This window comes from Cervus elaphus, chromosome 26, assembly GCF_910594005.1.
Source record: "Cervus elaphus chromosome 26, mCerEla1.1, whole genome shotgun sequence".
Taxonomy (NCBI): domain Eukaryota; kingdom Metazoa; phylum Chordata; class Mammalia; order Artiodactyla; family Cervidae; genus Cervus; species Cervus elaphus.
In genome coordinates, this window is record NC_057840.1 from 36,292,438 (window position 1) to 36,311,711 (window position 19,274).

The 19,274-nt window shown below is 37.9% G+C and overlaps 1 pseudogene; it reads left to right on the plus strand.

The window, feature by feature from the left end:
* Nucleotides 1-6,967: 6,967 nt before the first annotated feature.
* On the plus strand, nucleotides 6,968-7,869 carry LOC122684257 (annotated as a pseudogene).
* Nucleotides 7,870-19,274: the final 11,405 nt, after the last annotated feature.

A 19,274-nucleotide genomic window follows, 5' to 3' on the forward strand; every position in this document is an offset into this window, starting at 1 on the left:
CTTTATTTCTGAAGCTGATAAGTTAAGAAATAAGTGTATTATGAGAAATTTTATTAGCAACTGCTGGTAAAATTAAAGTATCTATTTTAGGAAAACAGGCAAAAAACAGATGAGATAACAAATGACAAAAAACAAAAGAAATAATGAAAAGTGAAAGTGTCAGATATCAGATTTAAAATAAAATATCAACAAAATGAATTTAATAAATATACATATTATTAAAATAAAATTTATTCTTTACAAAATTAATACAAATGAAATAAATACACCAAATAATAGCTTCAATTGGATCAAAACATTCCAACTGTAAGCCAACTGTAAATCTTGCCTAAAATGAAGTGATTCAGAAAAACTAAAGTAAAGACAGGGACTTCCCTGGTGGTCCAGTGGTTAAGAATTTACCTTCCAATGCAGGGGAAACAGGTTCTGTCCCTGATCAGGGAACTAAGATCCCACATGCTTGGGACAACTTAGCCCACGTGGCACAACTACTATGCCCACGCCCAGAGCCCTTCTGCCACAAGGCTAGAGAGAGCCCACAGATGCTACAATGAAGAGGGTACTGAAACGAAGACCCAGCATGCACGCACACACACACACAAAGTAAAGGCAAAGATATGATAAAGTACACCTATTATCAACATCAGAAAAAGTTATGCGAATGGAAAAAAAGAGTATCACTTCATAACATTAAAAACCATCATCCCAATGAGGATATAAATTATCTTGAAGTTTAGGTAGCAAGTATTAATAGCAAAGTACCAGAAATGTCTTCATAAAGCAAACTAAAAACACACTGAGGGATATAAAGAAATATTTGAATATACGTGAGGGACATGCCTTAATTATAGCTGCTGCTGCTAAGTCGCTTCAGGCGTGTCCGACTCTGTGCGACCCCATAGACTGCAGCCCACCAAGGCTCTCCCGTCCCTGGGATTCTCCAGGCAAGAACACTGGAGTGGGTTGCCATTTCCTTCTCCAATGCATGAAAATGAAAAGTGAAAGTGAAGATGCTTAGTCGTGTCCGACTCTTAGTGACCCCATGGTCTGCAGCCTACCAGGCTCCTCCATCCATGGGATTTTCCAGGCAAGAGTACTGAAGTGGGGTGCCATTGCCTTCTCCATAATTATAGCTAGGAAGTCTCAATATTTTAAGGTATTTTATAAATTAATTTATACATTCAACCTATTTCAGTCAGAATCCTTCTGTAAGGGTTTATGCTTTGATTTTTGTGTCTGTTATTGTTTGTGTTTTATAGATGAAGATGGAAGTCATGTTGGAAATAAAATGAGACAAAGTCATCAAGATTCTGACAAAGAACAGTAATAAGAAAGAATTTGGGCTATTAGATATTAAAATATTCTTAAAGCTAAAGTTATCATTCAACAAAAAAAAAAATCAAAAGAAAATAATGTACAAATCAACTTAATAGAATACATGATACAGAAATCGAACAAAGACCATATGGAAAATTACTTATGTTGAGAGGAGAATTTCTAATAGATGAAAAAATTGATTCAGAAATGTTTTGGGGGAAACTAGATGGTGAAAAAGAAAAATATCTCTCTCATTTATCTTAAAATAAGTTTAAAATGAATAATAAATGTAAACATTAAAGGTATATAATAAAAATAGAAAAATATTTTTAAAAATATTTACATGTAAATAACTTTTCTGAGTGAGTTTGGGTAGTGGGTAATCAGATTTTTTTTTAATTTTGAAGTTTAATTTTTTAATTTAAATCTTGCTATTTAAAATTTATACTTAGAGTCAACTTTATGAGATTTAATTCATATACAATTAGATTCATTGCATTTTAAGTGTTGAATTTGATCCATTTTGAAATAGGTGGACACCCATGTTAAGGCCTTCCTGGTAATTCAGCTGGTAAAGAATCTGCCTGCAATGCAGGAGACACCTGTTCGATTCCTGGGTCAGGAAGATACGATGGAGAAGAGATAGACTACCCACCCAGCATTCTTTGGCTTTCCTGGTGGCTCAGATGGTAAAGAATCTGCCTGCAATGTGTGAGACCTGGGTTTGATCCTGTAACCCACTCCAGTATTCTGGCCTGGAGAATCCCCACGGACAGAGGAGCCTGGTGGGCTACAGTCCATGGGGTCACAAAGAGTGGGACACGACTGAGCAACTAAGCACAAATACAACACAGACACCCATGTCATCATCACCATACTCAGGATGCAGAACACTGGGGGTTCCCTGGAGGTTAGTGGTTAGGGCTCTGTGCTTCCACTGCAGGGGGCACCAGATTGATCCCTGGTCTGTCGGGAAGCTAAAGTTCCACATGATGCATGGCTTGGCCAAAAGGAAAAAAAAATCCCAATCTTCATTTTCTAACGTCTCCTTTAAACATACATGGGCTTTACTGGTGCTTCAGATGGTAAAGCATCTGCCTGCAATGCAGGAGACCTGAGTTCAATCCCTGGGTTGGGAATATCCCCTGGAAAAGGGAATGGCAACCCACTCCAGTATTCTTGCCTGGAGAATCCCATGAACAGAAAAGCCTGGTGGGCTACAGTCCATGGGGTCGCAAAGAGTCATCACGACTGAGCAACCAACACTTAAACATACATAGATGTACTTCTTATCATTATGGATTAGGTTTATTTGTCCCCAAATTCTCTACAAAAGAAATCACACAATTTGTGCTATTTTGCCTCTGGTTTCTTTCTCTCAAGATAAGTATTTGAAATTTATCCATGTTGTTGCATGTTTCAAAGATTCATTTTTAATTTTTTTCTTACCTTTTTTAGAGATTCATTATTTAATAGATGAATAATCTTCCACTGAATGCATATACTATGACTTGTTTATTTGCTAGCCTATTCAGTGTTTTGGGCTTCCCGGTGGTGCAGAACTAAGGAATCCTCCTGCCAATGCAGGAGCTGCAGGAGACGCGGGTTCAATCTCTGTGTTGAGAAAATCCCCTGGAAGAGGAAATGGCAACCCACTCCAGTGTTCTTGCCTGGAAAGCCCCATGGACAGAGGAGCCTGGTGGGCTACAGTCCATGGGATCACAAAGAGTTGGCCAAGACTGAGCCACTGATCTCACACACATCCACCCTGAAGTCAGAAAGATCTCTGACCTCGTTTGCTCCTGCTGTGTAATAACTATGCAGAGCCTTGTAGCTGCCTTCCCTCCCCTGATCCATGAACTCTCTCCTCAACTTGGAGAGGCTAGTGTGCTGTGCCTAGCATTCCTTCTCCCTGCCCTGGAATATGTCTTCCAAAAAAAAAGAAATAGGACGTGATTGTCGGGCTTCCCCCATTTGTTTTTACTCTTTTGGGAATCAAACTCAGGTACTGCCTGTAGCCAAATATGTTCAGTTTTATACTTTGTTGTCAGAAGATTAATCTTATGTTTTTTATTTATTTTGGCTGGAGGTGGAAGTCTCTGAAAAGCTATTTTTTAAGAATAAAAAAACAAGATTAAACATTACCTGAGTAGAGGATGCTATTAAACCCTATTAAAAGACAAATTACGAACTGTGAGTAAGAGCTTTAGTGTAGATTGAATGTTCTACTGTTTGATTTAGGAAAACAATACCTTAGTGGAAAATGCACAATGATCAGGTAATTTGCAAAATAAAGATATAAAAATGGCTAATATGGCCTTGAAATTTACTTTTCTGGAGTGTACTTTGACCATATAAATACTCTTTGAGGATTAAATAAGCATTTGTCCTGGAAAAGTAATCCTAGTTATTGTAAAATTTTACATTTAACTTGCCTCCTCAGGGACTTGATGATTATTAAACCAAAGCCTCCATTGAAAAGACAGCATAACAAGCCCCTTTCCCAAATCCAAGCCCCCTTACAACTCTCAAATCAAGTAAAAATGTACTCTTGACCTAGAGGTTACTCAGCCATCATTTGACTTTTGAGATGAGCTGGGATTTAAATTTACAATTAGAGAGGGAGCAAGTGCAAGTTAAAATTCTCACTGTACTCCACGGAAAATAATCCCAAATCTCTAAACTCAGATACTGGTCACGTTCTGCAAATGCTGAAGCAGAAAAGTCTGGTGTCCTACAGCAAAGTAGGTATTAAACAAGGGTTACAAATAAATTGCAGGACCTAGAACCAGAAGTCATGGAGAAGTAAAAGATGAAGTGGATAGTATAAATCTGTTAGGGTTAGGCAACCGTTTCTCAACCATGAATCTCTTGTGAGTTGAAACAGAATGGCGTGAAGTAAGTTAGAAAGAAAAACAACAATACTGCATATTGATGCATATATGTGGAATTTAGAAAGACGGTAACGACGACCCTATATGCGAGACAGCAAAAGAGACACAGATGTAAAGAACAGACTTTTGGACTCTGTGGGAGAAGGTGAGGGCGGGATGATTTGAGAGAATAACATTGAAACATGTATGTTACCATATGTGAAATTGATGACCAGTCCAAGATCGATGCATGAAACAGGACACTCAAAGCCGGTACACTGGGACAACCCAGAGGGATGGGATGGGGAGGGAGCTGGGGGTGCGGGGTTCAGGACAGGAGGAAATATGTACACCCTGATTCATGTCAATGTATGGCAAAAGCCACCACAATATTGTAATTAGCCTCCAATGAATATAAATAAAAACAAACAAAACAGAATGGGGAGTTAACGTTGAATGGGAACAGAGCTTCAGTTTAGGAAAGGGAAAAGCCAGCAGATGAGTGACGGTGAGAGCTGCCCCGCAGCGAGAATGGCCTCAGGGCCACCGGGCTGTACGGTTAGATATGGGCGAGTGAGCGCGTGCGGAGAGTCACCCAGGTGTGGCTGACTCTTTGCAGTTCACGGGATTCTCCAGGCCAGAAAACTGGAGTGGGTGGCCTTTCCCGTCTCCAGGGGCTCTTCCCAACCCAGGGATCGAACCCAGGTCTCCCGCATTGCAGGCGGATTCTTTACCAGCTGAGCCACCAGGGAAGCCCAAAAATACTGGAGCGGGTAGCCTATCCCTTCTCCAGGGGATCTTCGCGACCCAGGAATCAAACTGGGGTCTTCTGCATTGCAGGTGGATACTTTAGTATAAAACATTATGAGACTTTCACCACACACACACACAAAAAGAATGTGCAATGCCAATTGTTGGCTAAAAGACCATCACATTGTATCTCAATTTCAAAATCTGGACCATTTTCCCAAGGCTCTCTTCCAGCCTTCCAACTTGCCTGCTAAATCCACAATTTCATTTAACCTATTTCTTCTGAACAAGTATAGAATTCTGTAATTCAATCCCTTCCCCCAAAGGTCTTTGAATGAGAAGATGCTCATGTGTAATAAACATCAAAATTAAAGGTGCTGCTTGCGATAATTTCAGTCTTTATGTTTAGACACTTCTGCTCACCTCACTGGAAGGAAGCACAGCCATCAGTGGCAGAAGTAGGTGATGAGACTTGTGTGCAGGGATTTTTTTTTTTGTTCTGAGTCTTACCTTGGAGTGTGTGCTTTTCCATAGTTTTTTCCTCACTGAATTTCTCACTAGATGAGACACTTTAGTAACATTCCCCACATGCTTTGACATCTTTTTTTTTTTCTGAGGAAAATGTTTCATCCTATTAGGTTAATTCCCCCCGAAGGTATTTGCATAAGTGTACGTGGGTCTGGCCTTTTGACGTTATCTTCCTGAATGATCTCTGACTGCTCACTCAGGCCTGTGGTATTGTAGATGCAGGGTCTGGCCTCACTGAATCTCCTGCTATCTTTACCAAATCAAATCTGTAAAGTTCACTTGCAATTTAACGTATTGTTTTTGAGTCATCTTGACATTTTGACTTCGTAAGTGTAAACTGAAAACTGCATTTACTGGAAATTTGCTTTTAAAAATAAAACAACACAGGCCAGATCCCTGATCTACAGCTCCTTTATAAAATTAGGCAATGCTTATGAGATAATGCTCCTCAAAGAAATTTTTAAAAAGAAATTTATATCTAACATTTTTAAAATGCATGAAGAGTATGACTATATTCAATAGGAGCAGAAAATATACAAAGAACAGTATAAGTTATTATGATTGAATCTAGTTTTTTAAAAGGGAGGCAGAGAGCGTTATCAAATGTTAAAGGGGTGACAATATTTAGCATTGTTAAAAAAACCGACAGAGAAATTTCTCTTTATTTCAAAGTTAAAAAAGCTATACATAAGTAAAGTTTTTGGTACATTTAGCCTATATTTAAAAGCCAATACATATTGATTTTAATTAGTATTTAGAACCTTTGGGAAATTCATAATAAATGACATCTTATTTTGTAGTAATATTGAAAATTGAAATTTTCCTAGAGGATAATTCTTATTCATGACTTAAAGAGTCTTGAGTTAATTCTTACTGTTGAATGGGACCACAATACAATCAATTTCATCATTTTGTTTTTCTTAACCATTTGGAGATACCCAGACATATTGGCATTTAGAGGTGAACAAAATGGTTAAATGGAAGTGAGGAGGAACTCTGAGTAGCTTACCTCATATAGTCGAAGATTAAGAATTTGGGGCAGTTATAAAAGGTATTTGGATAACTGGGTAATTTGAATATAGAGTCGGTATGGATGTCCCTGGTGGCTCAGAAGATAAAGAAACTGTCTGCAATGCAGGAGACCTGGGTTCAATTCCTGGGTCAGAAAGATCCCCTGGAGAAGGGAATGGCAACCCACTCCAGTATTCATGCCTGGAGAATTCCATGGACACAGGAGCCTGGCGGGCTACAATCCATGGGGTCACAAAGAGTCAGACATGACTAAGTGACTAATACACAGACACACACGCACACGTTTGGTGACATCAGTTTTGTGACTCTAGGAGACTATTATAAATTTTAATAGGTGTGAAAATGTTATTGTGATTTTGTAGAAACAGATGTTTCCATTTCAGAGATGCACCCTAAAAGGTGAAGACTAATGTCTGAGGGAAGCTGGGAGGAGATGGCGGTGAAGTCACTTCTGAGAGAAGCCCATTATGCTCGCTGGTAATGAGTTCAAGCTGAACCACCCACTAAGGGTGATGTCTCCTTGGTGAAGTTCAGTCCCAAGACCAGCTCCTACTTGTCTCCTCCTTGGATTCAGGGATGCATCTCTGCGATGTTCTAGTTATTCGGCTCAAGTACCAGCGTCCAAAGCTGTCTGGTATGTGTGTTCAACGATCCAAAACACACCTTGAGTGGGGGATTAAACCCTCGACTGAAAATGCATGATTCCAACACTGATCAAGAAAATCTTGTTGGAACGCATGATGCCCCATCGGATGCGGTGAATTCTGTCCAGAAGTGACTGTGGTGGTCATTGGGCATTGGGATCCAACAGTTAATCTGTGGAACCCCAAAACTCCTTACAGTGCTAGAACCTTCTCTCTGTCTGACCATGGCTGACCTTGAGCAAGGCGGGACATAAAGTATTAACGTGGGATCACAGAACGTGGATTCCATGGAACAGTGCTGGATGTCCAACCCGAAGTACCAGGCTCATGGCTAGGAGCATTTCCAAACAAGCAGAATTATGTATTAAGCTCTTTTGAAGGCCAAGTGGCTGTTGAATACTTCCTGCTGAGCCCTGAGCTACAGTAGAAGCTTGTTTTCAAATGTCCAAGGCTGAAAGAAAAGAATACCGAGCGGATTTATCCAGTCAATGCCATTTGTTTTAACAACATCAGCAATGTACTTGCCATGGGTGGTTCTGATGGATTTGTAAATGTATCGGGTCCATAGATACCCCTCCGGCATCACAACAGTTGTCTTCAGGAATGATGGGACTACACTTGCAACTGCATCATCACCTGTATATAAGACGGATGTCCTGAAGATGGTTTCTCATTTGCCAAGTGACAGATATAACAAAATCCAGGTCCACCTAATCATCTCCTGAAAGTGGTTCCTCTACAGAAAATTCTTCTGCTTCCTACAGATACATGTGTGTCTCCTGGGTGTGTTAGAGCGATTGTTTTTGATACATTATTTAGTACGAATTTCTGTTTTCTGTCTGACAAAAAACTTGTCTGTATGTCTTTTCATACTGACTTTGTGTAGAACGAAGTGTCTTTATGTGCTTTGTATGTCAGTGACTCTAAAATACTTTAACAGAAGAAAACTAAAAGAAGCAAATATGGCAAAATTTTAAAATCTAGGAGATGGATATATAAAAGAATGTTCAAGATACCATTTTCTCTACTCGCCTATATGTTTGATTGTTTTAATAATAAAAATTTTAAAAAGTGTTTCATAGCTAAAAAATGTTTTAACAGTTGAGATTTTGCAACATGTGAATTAACAATATGTAATTACCATTTTTTTGTTTTTTCCCTTAATTTTCTAAAGCCTTATAAAACTAAAATATATAAAACTAAAATCAGAATTAAATATTTGATTAATTGCTTGTTTTGAAAGAAATTGCAAATAAAGGAATATAACAGTTAATTTAAGAAACTTTTCTACATTTTCCTTTGTTCTGTCTTTTTTCTTACTTCTTTCTACTGTCATAAAATTTTTACAAAAGGTTTTAAACAAGATAACATAAATAAGAAGTATATGACAAAGTTAGGGCCAAAAGGAAGTAAAATAGAGCCAGTAATGAGATTAGTGCTCAAATGAGAGAGCCTTACATCCAGCAAAGGGCCATGGATTTGGTTTTTAGCTTTCTGGATGAAAATTTAAAAACAGAAACATGAGTAGTCATATCATTCAGAGTGCTCATAAAATAAAGGCAAATTATTCACAAAGAAGAGGCACAGTAATTTCTGATTTGAAGTTTATGCTAAACAGGATCTGTGCGATGAAAGGAACAAAGCCTTAAGCAATATGCTTAGGATAACTACAGCAGAGTTTTATGAGAATGTATCTTAATTTAGGCAATTGTTCTTATAACAAAAAATAATCACTTAAAATAAAACCATAGGGGAAAAGCCATAGTATCATCCAGATAAAGGGCATCTTACAGATCTTGAGAGATTTTGGAGTATCTGGAACAAATCTTTTTAACCAGTTTCAAAAGCCCAAAGGGAGTTGATCAATAAACATTAAAAGAAAAGTTCTAGGGATCCTGAAAATTGTGTCCATTAGTGGGTGTGAGTAGGCATGAATGCATTTTTTTGAGGACAGGGTTTGTAACTTTTATCAGAAGGATATTTGCTCCAAGAAAGACTGAGAACCACTGATTTACAGAAATAAAAAAATGCATATCCATTATGGATATCTTTTTCTTTAAAAAAAAAAAAACCAACAAACATTTATTTCTTTTCTTATTTTTGAATAGGTTGAATCTAAGTTGCGACATGCAGGCTCAGTAGCTGTGACGTGTGGGCTTAGTTGCCCCGAAGCATGTGGGATCTTAGTTTTCCGACCAGGGATTGAACCCATGTTCCCTGCATTGGAAGGCAGACTCTTAGCCACTCGACCACCAAGGAAGTCCGTAGATATCTTTTTCTTAACCAACTTTTCAAAAATATATATGACAATGAGTTTTGAGATTGTGCTCTCTGCCTACTCCTCAGAAAGAAAAAATTCTTCATGTCCCCTAAAAAAAGAAAACATATGTCCCATGAGTCAGCTCACTAGAGCAGACTTGTGCATGCATGCTAAGTTGCTTCAGTCACTTTGTGACCATATAGACTGTAGCCCACCAGGCTCCTCTGCCCATGGGATACTCCAGGCAAGAATACTGGAGTGGGTTGCCAGTCTTTCATTCAAGGTATTTTCCCGACCCAGGGATCAAACTCACGTCTCTTATGTCTCCTGTATTGGCAAGCGAGTTCTTTCCCACTAGCGCTACAGACTTGATCTCTTATAAAAGCTGAGGCGCTGATTTGGGACTGATTGGAAATCTGCTTCATATATGCTCAGAGGTAAGGCCAAGGTGTATTTTCAAGAAAGATAAGGATTTTTATAGAAAATAAATTTGTGTATATTCCAAGTGAAGTGAAAAAAAGTTCAGTCAGTGTGTTGATAAGCATACATGAATATTTTTAAAGCTGGTGTAATCAGGAGATTATCTTGAACATTACAAAAGAAACATTGAATAAATCACCCATATACAGTCTGGCTTTGAGTGATGCAGTTTCCTGGAACAATATACTAACGGAAATTGCTTGCAAAATGTATTCCTCTGTAAATGAATGAGATATCTTGCTGAATGGTATTGTTAGCTTTAAATAAATTAAAAGTTTTGTTTCTAGCGATAGCTAGTCAGGCCAGAAGTTTCTTAAGGCTTTGGTTCAATCATAAGTATAAAAATTTATTGTACATCTTGTGTGTGAGTACAACTTAAATTTTCATATATATTTCATATATTAAGTATGTTGTAAAGATATATAGTGATAGTGAAGTCGCTCAATCATGTCTGACTCTTTGCAAACCCATGGACTGTAGACTGCCAGGCTCCTCCGTCCACGGCATTTTCCAGGCGAGAGTACTAGAGTGGGTTGCCTTTTCCTTCTCCAGAGGATCTCCCCGACCCAGGGATCGAACCCAGGTCTCCCACATTGCAGGCAGACGCTTTACTATCTAAGACACCAGGGAAGCCCTGATAAAAGATATATAGTCAATATATATTTTCATTTACATATATTCATATATAAAATATACATGCAATCTTAAGCTGTACCCACACACAAAAGATGCATAATAATGTTTTATGCTTGCAATCTAGCCAAGACCTTAAGACTGTATATATATTAAAGCTATATAAATATAGTCTTAGTATTTTTCTTAATATAAAATATAATTAATTTATATTTGATGTAAATAATGTATACTATATGTTTATATAATTTATATACTATATAAACATAATATTAACTTATATAAATAAAATATATAAATATATGTGTATATTCGAATATATTTTTCTTAATACATAAAATATACAAAATATATGGGGCTTTTCAGGTGGCCCTAGTGGTAAAAGAATCTGCCTGTCAATGCAGGAGACACAAGAGACGTGATCAAGAGACAAATACCATCACGCTATTTACTTTTAAAAGAATATGCCTTTCCACTGTGTGTGTCTAGAAGAGGAACAACACATCTATTGCACTCAAAATGCCATTCAATTATTAAAGAACAAGATAATAGGGAAGATCCACTGGAGGAGGGAATAGCAACCCACTCCAGTATTCTTGCCTGGAAAATTCCATGGGCAGAGGGGCTTGACAGGCCACAGTCCATGGGGTTGCAAAGAGTCAGACACGACTGAGCATGCGAGCATGTTCTTCAAGAGCATTTGTACAGTGATCATTCTGTTGAAGGTTGCACAGCTGAGAGAAGTTGAGCGCTGCTAACAGAATAGCTGGACATCTCCTTTTAGTTAGCTACTGTTTAGGTGTAGGAAGTATTGTTGCATTTGTATGTAATTAAGAGTATCCACTTAAATGGTTTATTCTTCATCCTTTCAAATTTCTCCAGCCAGCTGTATGACTGTTTATACCAGAGTCGACACAGCAATTCTACTCGAGGGTTTTATCCCAATGAAGCTATTTAAGGAAAGCACAAGACCTATATACATTCAAGTAGATATCCAGCATGTCTTTATTTGTAAGAGAATATAAGAAAATATTGGGAAGAACCCACCCCCCGCTTCCCAGAGATACTACATTAAGGGGGATGTCTGTGTGTGCCCAGTTGCTTAACTGTGTCTGACTCTGAGACCCCATGGACTGTAGCCCCATCCATGGAATTTTCCAGACAAGAATACTGGAGCTGGCTGCCATCTCCTCCTCCAGGGGATCTCCCCAACCCAAGGATCAAACCTGCATCTCTTGCATCTCCTGCGTTGGCAGGTGGATTCTTTACCACTAGCACCACCATATCAACACAATGCAATATTGTAAAAATATTATGAAGTTATAAAAATTTGTAAACTCATGAAAACATCTGACTAAGCATCAAGAAAGGATAGCAAAATACTAATTTATAGACATATACTTAACAACTGTTATACATTCAACAACTAAAAACATAAATACATATAAAAATGTGAAAGCAATGGGAATAGTCATTGTGTAGTGGGATTATAAATATTTTTCTTTCTTTCCTTGATCTTGTGATTTTTATTTCATAAATATTTGAAAATTCCTTGACAAATTCCAGGGATTTCTTTAGAGTTTTTCAGGATTTCGTTAGTCATTAGTGGACTTCCTATCTTTTAAATACTGGGTCTTCCACTCATTAGTAGGATGATATTGTGCCAATTAATTAATTCCTCTAGATAGCATTTTCTTTTCCCTGCTGAAGATGGAGAAAATAACACTTAGCTCATAGTATTGTTTGGATCAAATGCTGTTGTATTTAATACAATGTCTCCTAATAGCACGTGCTGTGTCTTGCTTAGTCGCTCAGTGCTGTCCGACTCTTGTGACCTCATGGATTGTATCCCGCCAGGCTCCTCTGTCCATGGGGATTCTCCAGGTGAGAATACTGGCGTGGGCTGCCATGCACTCCTCCAGGGGATCTTCCCCACCCAGGGATCGAACCCAGGTCTCCCTCATTGCAGGCAGATTCTTTACTGTAAGTGCTACCAGGGAAGCCCATTAGACAGTAGATGTTTAAAAAACAAAACAAACCAAAAAGAAACTGACAAGCAGGGACTTCCCTGGTGGTCCAGTGATTAAGAATCCACTGCCTTCCAATGCCAGGGATGCTGGTTTGATCCCTGGTCAGGGAACTAAGATTCTACATGTCATGGGGCAAATCCACCTGCATGCCACAGCTAGAAAGTCTCCCACACCTTAATGAAGACCCAGGGCAGCAAAAACAGACAAAGAAGAGAGAGAAAGAAAGAAAGAAAGAAGCAAATTCGGTTACCATTTTATGAAGTGTTCAGCATTTTGCACTAATGTGTGAGACATTTTAGTAAACTACTCTGCTTCAAAAGAAGCTGAAGTTTAGCCATTTTAAACAACTGGGCTTCTCTTAGAGGAGAGCATTTTCAGATTGAGGTGTCTTACTAGGAAGGAAGAACAAAAGAACAAATGTCCTTTACATTTGAAAAGCTAGTACTTTATATAAAAATGAAAGTATATTTAGTTGTATCTGATTTACAGATATATTTTTCCATTAGCCATAAACACATTCTTTAGAAGAATAGTTTTAGGGATGCAAGGTTAATTTTGAAAGCTCTTTATAGGTTAAGGCTGTCAATACAGTTAAAAAAAATTTTTTTTAAGGTTTTCTATTTTCTATATCTTTCGTTTCTAATAAGCCACCCACCATCTTCACTTTCACCTCTCTTACCCCAGAAAAGGAGACAAACAAGCAGGCAATTATCCTACAACTCAGAGGCACTAGCTTTAGGCTATCTAACATTGTATAGTTTTTGTGATACACTTGATATTTCTCTAGTTTAAGATTCTCCACATTTAGTGACTATCTTGCTTAATTTATTATGATTATTTATCCTGCTGTCCATTTAATTACTATTTTTCAAACTATTGACATTTGCTAGGTCCTTCAAATGGTTTCTAAGAATGAGGGAAATAGGCAAGACTAAAACTATTTAGGGAAAGCTAAGATATATTTTTCTCAACTTGGCTTTATAAAGCATTTGGCTCCTCCATACCTCTACTAGTTTAGTAACTTAAGCCAGCTATTTAACTGATGCCACTTGGATTAACAAAAGTTGTTTGTTGTTCAGCTGTTGAGTCGTGTCCAATTCTTTTCGACCCCATGGACTGCAGCACGCCAGGTTTCTCTGTCCTTCGCTGTCTCCTGGTGTTTGCTCAAACTCGTATCTATTGAGTCACATAACAATGTTAAGAGGGAGATTTTTGGAAGACCCCGGCCATTTTTTACACTCTAAACCACAATTCATGGATGAATTGACTATTGGGGATCTTTGGAAAGACAGAAGTCCTTATACGTTTGAAACCTACTATCTCGTAGAAGAAGCTGTAATTGATAACAGCATCCAATTTCTAACTCTTCTTTTTAATAAATGATTAAAGTAGTTTCTCTCCTTATTAGATCCCAAGGACTTTGTTTTTTCCTTGCTTCTTTTGGACAGAAAATCTGCTTTAGTATCCTCTGGAACTAGAACACTAATCTCAGCAGACTGACATTCTGGTCTTTCTATACCCAGTAAGTTATCTGTCATAGCAGACAAAACAAATAGAAGCTCATATCATCCCCCTACTTATTGGTTCTCCTTTTCCTTACGATGAAGTTCCATATCAATTTCTTGTCTGTGTTATGCCTCCAGCTCTTCTAAAGTGTGTTATTGTTTTGTTTTTATACATGGAATGTTTGTCCCTCTTCATCTCCTTTAGTTTTTAAGCCAAGGCTCATGCCCTCAGTAAATCTCAGCTTTGATATGACACTGTCAGAAATACCTGCTCTGCGTTTCATAATACGTCATGCTTCTTAGACCAACTCACCTGATAATTATGTACTCAGTGTCTCTATTTTCCATTGATCTTCGCTCCCCTTGGGAGCTAAGATAGGAAACAGAGTTTCGCTTTTCAATTCTGTGTCCCTAAATGAAATAGACACTGATGCCTCTTTTGGATATTGAAGCCCGACAACCTCTCAGAACAAACTGCAGATAAGATAAAACACTATCTTACATTCTTTCTACCTAAAAATTATGGTTTTATGAGTCAGAAATGAGAACATCAGTCTCTCAGCCTGGGAAGTACAGAGAAATGACTACAGATACAGGATGTTAGAATGATGATTAACTGAGAAATAAAGTTGATCAAATAGCCACATCTCCTGCTTCCTAGACAGTGATAGTCTATTTCCTGAGGACCAGGCACCAGGAGGCCCGGGAGGTGGAGGACGCATTGGCCTCAGATGTCCTTCCCAGGACCACTGTGCTGCTCACTACAGAGACCCCATCAGGGTTTTTTGTTTGGCTTCTGGCAGTACACTGACCTTTCCTCCTGATATGTGTCACATAGATCCAGCCTCTTTTCCTGGAGGGACCTGAGTAACAAAAAGGGTCTGAAAGGGCTTCTTGTTTATGTGTTTTTTTCACAACCTTCAAAATCTAATTGCTCACCAGTCCGGCAGACATGCTCAGGGCTAGAGCGACCTTCCTATAAGCTTCCACATTGATTATTCGGAGGATTCTCTCAACTTAAATTTAATATATTAGAACTTTAAAAACAGGCAAACTTTCTGAAGTTTTGCTGTTGTTGTTCAGTTGCTCTGTCATATCCAATGGTTTGCGACCCCACGAACTGCAGCACGCCAGGCTTCCCTGTCCTTCACTATCTCCTGGAGTTTGCTTAAACTTATGTCGATTGAGTCACTGATCCCATCCAACCATCTCATCCTCTGTCACCCCCTTATCCTCCTGCCCTCAATCTTGCCCAGCATCAGGGTCTTTTCCAATGAGTCAGCTTTTCCATCAGGTGGCCAAAGTATTGGAGCTTTAGCTTCAGCATCAGTCCTTCCAATGAACTGTCAGGGTTGATTTCTTTTAGGATTGTCTGGTTTGATCTCCTTGCTGTCCAGGGAACTCTCGAGTCTTCTCCAACACCAGAATTTGAAAGCCTCAATTCTTTGACATTCAGTCTTCTTTATAGTCTAGCTCTCATATCTGTACATGACTGCTGGAAAAACCATATTTTTGACTAGACAGACTTTGGTGACAAAGTGAAAGTCTCTGCTTTTTAATATGCTGTCTAGATTTGTCATAGCTTTTCTTCCAAGGAGCAAGCATCTTTTAGTTTTGTGGCTGCAGTCACCATTTGCATTGGTTTTGGAGTCCAAGGAAATAAAATATGTCACTGAAAAAGTGGAAATGGTGACAGATTTTATTTTCTAAAGCTACTGAATCCTAAAATTCAATGTCTCCATTTACTCTTAGAAGTGTGAGCTTGGGTTTAGGAGTGGGAATGCATGAGATACAGTCTAAACAGGACACACATGGCTCTCTCCAGAGGTTAGATGAACAGAGTTTCATAAAGATATCATAGAGTTTAATAAGGATTGAGGAGAATTTAATAAATATGTTGAGAACTAATGAGGTGGCAAAGGACCCATGGAATAGCCTCAGCCCCAGAGCTTTTGGTACCTGTTAGAGCTTTAGGAGAGGGGCCACTGTACAGATTCTGGATCTTGAGAGAGGAATGTAGTCTCTTCCAAATTATGGCTTATGGAGAATAAATATTGAGAACCCTTGTTTCTCTAATCTTTCGTCCCTTAGTTTCCTACTAGTGCCTCCCTTTGGCTAAATCCAATCAGAAGCCAGAGGATCACAGAGCATAATGAATCTGGAGGTCCAACTTCAAAGGCACAAAAAGCAGAGCCTAGTAGAGCAGAGAACAGATGCAAAGGGGCAACTTGAGAATATTCAGCAGAGGGAGGCTCTCAATATATGTATACATTATGCATATTACACATGGGTATACACATACATACATATTACCCAATAAAGTGAAAGTCACTCAGTTGTGTCTGACTCTTTGTAACCCATGGACTGTAGCCTGCCAGGCTCCTCTGTCCATGGAATTCTTCAAGCCAGGGTACTGGAGTGGGTAACTGATCTCTTCTCTGGGGGATCTTCCCAAGCCAAGGATCAAACCCAGGTCTCCCGCATTGCATTACCATCTGAGTCACCAGGGAAGCCACATTATCCGTAGTGTATATTAAAAGTATATAGATAGATACCTAAAGTGAAGTAGCTCAGTCGTGTCTGACTCTTTGTGACCCCGTGGACTGTAGCCTACCAGGCTCCTCCCTCCATGGGATTCTCCAGGCAAAAATACTGGAGTGGGTTGCCATTTCCTTCTCCAATATACACCTATACATGTATATATTTTGAACCAATACAAGTTATTGAGATTTAAAGGATTTAAGAATACTAAGTTTAACATGACTTCTTAAATATCTTCCTTAACAGGAGGCTCTAGACCAGATGTCCACAAAGCTTATTTGTGAAGGGTCAAATAGTAAACATTTTAGGTCTTGCAGGTTATACGGTCTCTGTCACAACTACATAGCTTGGCCATTGTATCACAAAAGCAGCCACAGACAATACATATTTGATGAGTATTTCTGTGTTCCAATAAAACTTCATTGATGAGCACTGAAATTTTGTTTCATATAATTTTCAACTGTAACAAAGCATTTTTCTTCTTTTAATATTTTTCAGCCTTTTAAAAATGTAAACATCCCCTTACTTTCAGGCACTGAAATGAACCTGTTGTATGCTGATTGTTCTTTTTATGATATGACTTTTTTTATGATAAGACTTTAATGAAAAGTCTTAGGTAAGGAATAAATTCTGCTAGAGATGTGGGAACATTATGGAAAGATATGCCAAAGTAGGGGGGAAAGCAGATTTAAACAGTAAATTCGTATTTGTAGTTTTGTGTTTACTGAATTTTATAGTAACAAAGTGTGCAGAATAAACTCAGCTATAGTATTTTTTCACATGGTTATTTTTCTGGAAAATTCTATGGTTTAGCTGGATAAAAGACCTCTGGTTTACATCTATTTCCTTAAAGAAAAGAGAAAAAAAAACCCATACATTTTTTAAAAAATCTATGATTTAAGACTTATGAACCTGCAGATGGTGCTATGATGCCATTTTGAAATTCAGTTTTGCTTTCTATTTGAATTCATAGGAGAAAATGCAGTTCTTTGATTTAGTTTACTTTTATTCAGAGGTGATAAGATTGAATTAATTCTATTTTGTGTTTTATTGTTATAATTTATTGTTATAATTGGAGAAACTGTCTTCACCATTGGAAAACCTACTGTAGGTACTCTGTGTGAATGTTAAGTGCTTGCTTAGACCAAGTAATAAAAAAACTTTTATGTCTTTTTACTTTTAGGTTTTTTTCTGCTTACCTTCAGCATTGGATTTCCTGTGACTCTCAATCAACGTATTTTGCTGTTGCTGTTCTTAAATAAAATTGCTTCACTGGGAATTAGGTGACGAAAAGCTAAAGACAAAAAGATTCCATATGAGAATAATGTCAACCTCTAGCTTGTAACCATCAGGTAAAAAAAGATTTCCTGGAATTAAGCCACAGGAACTCTGGCTTAAGTCAGAGCTGTCAACTGGGAAACAAATTTCCAGACATTTTGAAATTTAATTCATTTAATTTTTCTTGTAACTGGGTTAGAAAATATGATGAAGCATAGCAGGATATTCTTTTACTGGATTTGTGAAGCAAATAGACATGGAAATCATAAAGTAGAAGGAAAGGGGGCTTAAGGCTGTTGCCCCTTCCCTCCGGAACTTACAAAGAAAAATGTAAAAATACATATCCCGGCCATTTTTTTAAGTAAAAGGAAGGATAACATTTTACTTTGTTGTCCATGAAGTTGTTCAGGCTTCTGTATTTTTAACCTTAAACTCCGATTGAATGTATGCTAGGCTACTTTGAATTAGAAACCCACAAATAGAAATTAAGTACTTGTCAAAGTACTCCATAAAGGCTTTCCAACCAGTTCTTTGAAATCACCTGTCAAGTGACTGAGTTGGAAATGTTATAAGCTGCTATGGATGTTGGTATATGTTCAGGGATACATAAACTTCCACACGGGGCAAGAACTTAAAAAATTGATGAGTATGACTTTTAAAAAGAAAGAAAAAATGACCTTTTGGGGCTATCTAGTATGATAATTTACTAAGTTTTTTGGATCATTTGAGATCATGTATGTGAAAATGCATTAGGAATGATGACATTTTGTACCAATGTGAAACAGCAGTGCTGCTATTATTCTATGCAACAGTGTCCATATTACACTATCTTAGAGGCTTTTTGAAAATTTATCCAGGGATTAGTTTCAATATAAGGAAAATGTAACAGTAGAATATAGAAAGTTATTTCTGGTGCTTTTACAATTAAGACAGATCTCAGAAAAGTTTAAGTCAGAGTCTATATGAATAGTATAAAAATAAAAAAGCTTTAGGGCAATTGATGCCTTGTAATAAAGGAGAATTATACATTGGTAAGCCCATGAGCCTAAGTATTTGTTGCTTTCTGCATCTGTTCCTACACATAAAATTCTTATTTTCTAAAGGCATTCCCAGTGGCCCTGGGCATAATACTAATCAGTCTTTTATTTCATTACTACTAATTAGAGATGAAAATATTTCACATGAAGCTCAGTAGCTTTTTCTGTTTAAAGAAAAGTAAATTTCCTCTTTATGTCTTACATCTTGAAGTTACTCACTCTAAATTTATATAAATCAAGCATAATGACAATTTAATAAGAACTTCAAGTCCTGTTCATCCCATGAGAGTCCCAGTGTGACGTCTTTCCGAGAGCTGTGTGATGGCTCAGCCCAACGCATAAGCCCTATAAAATGATGGGCTTGAA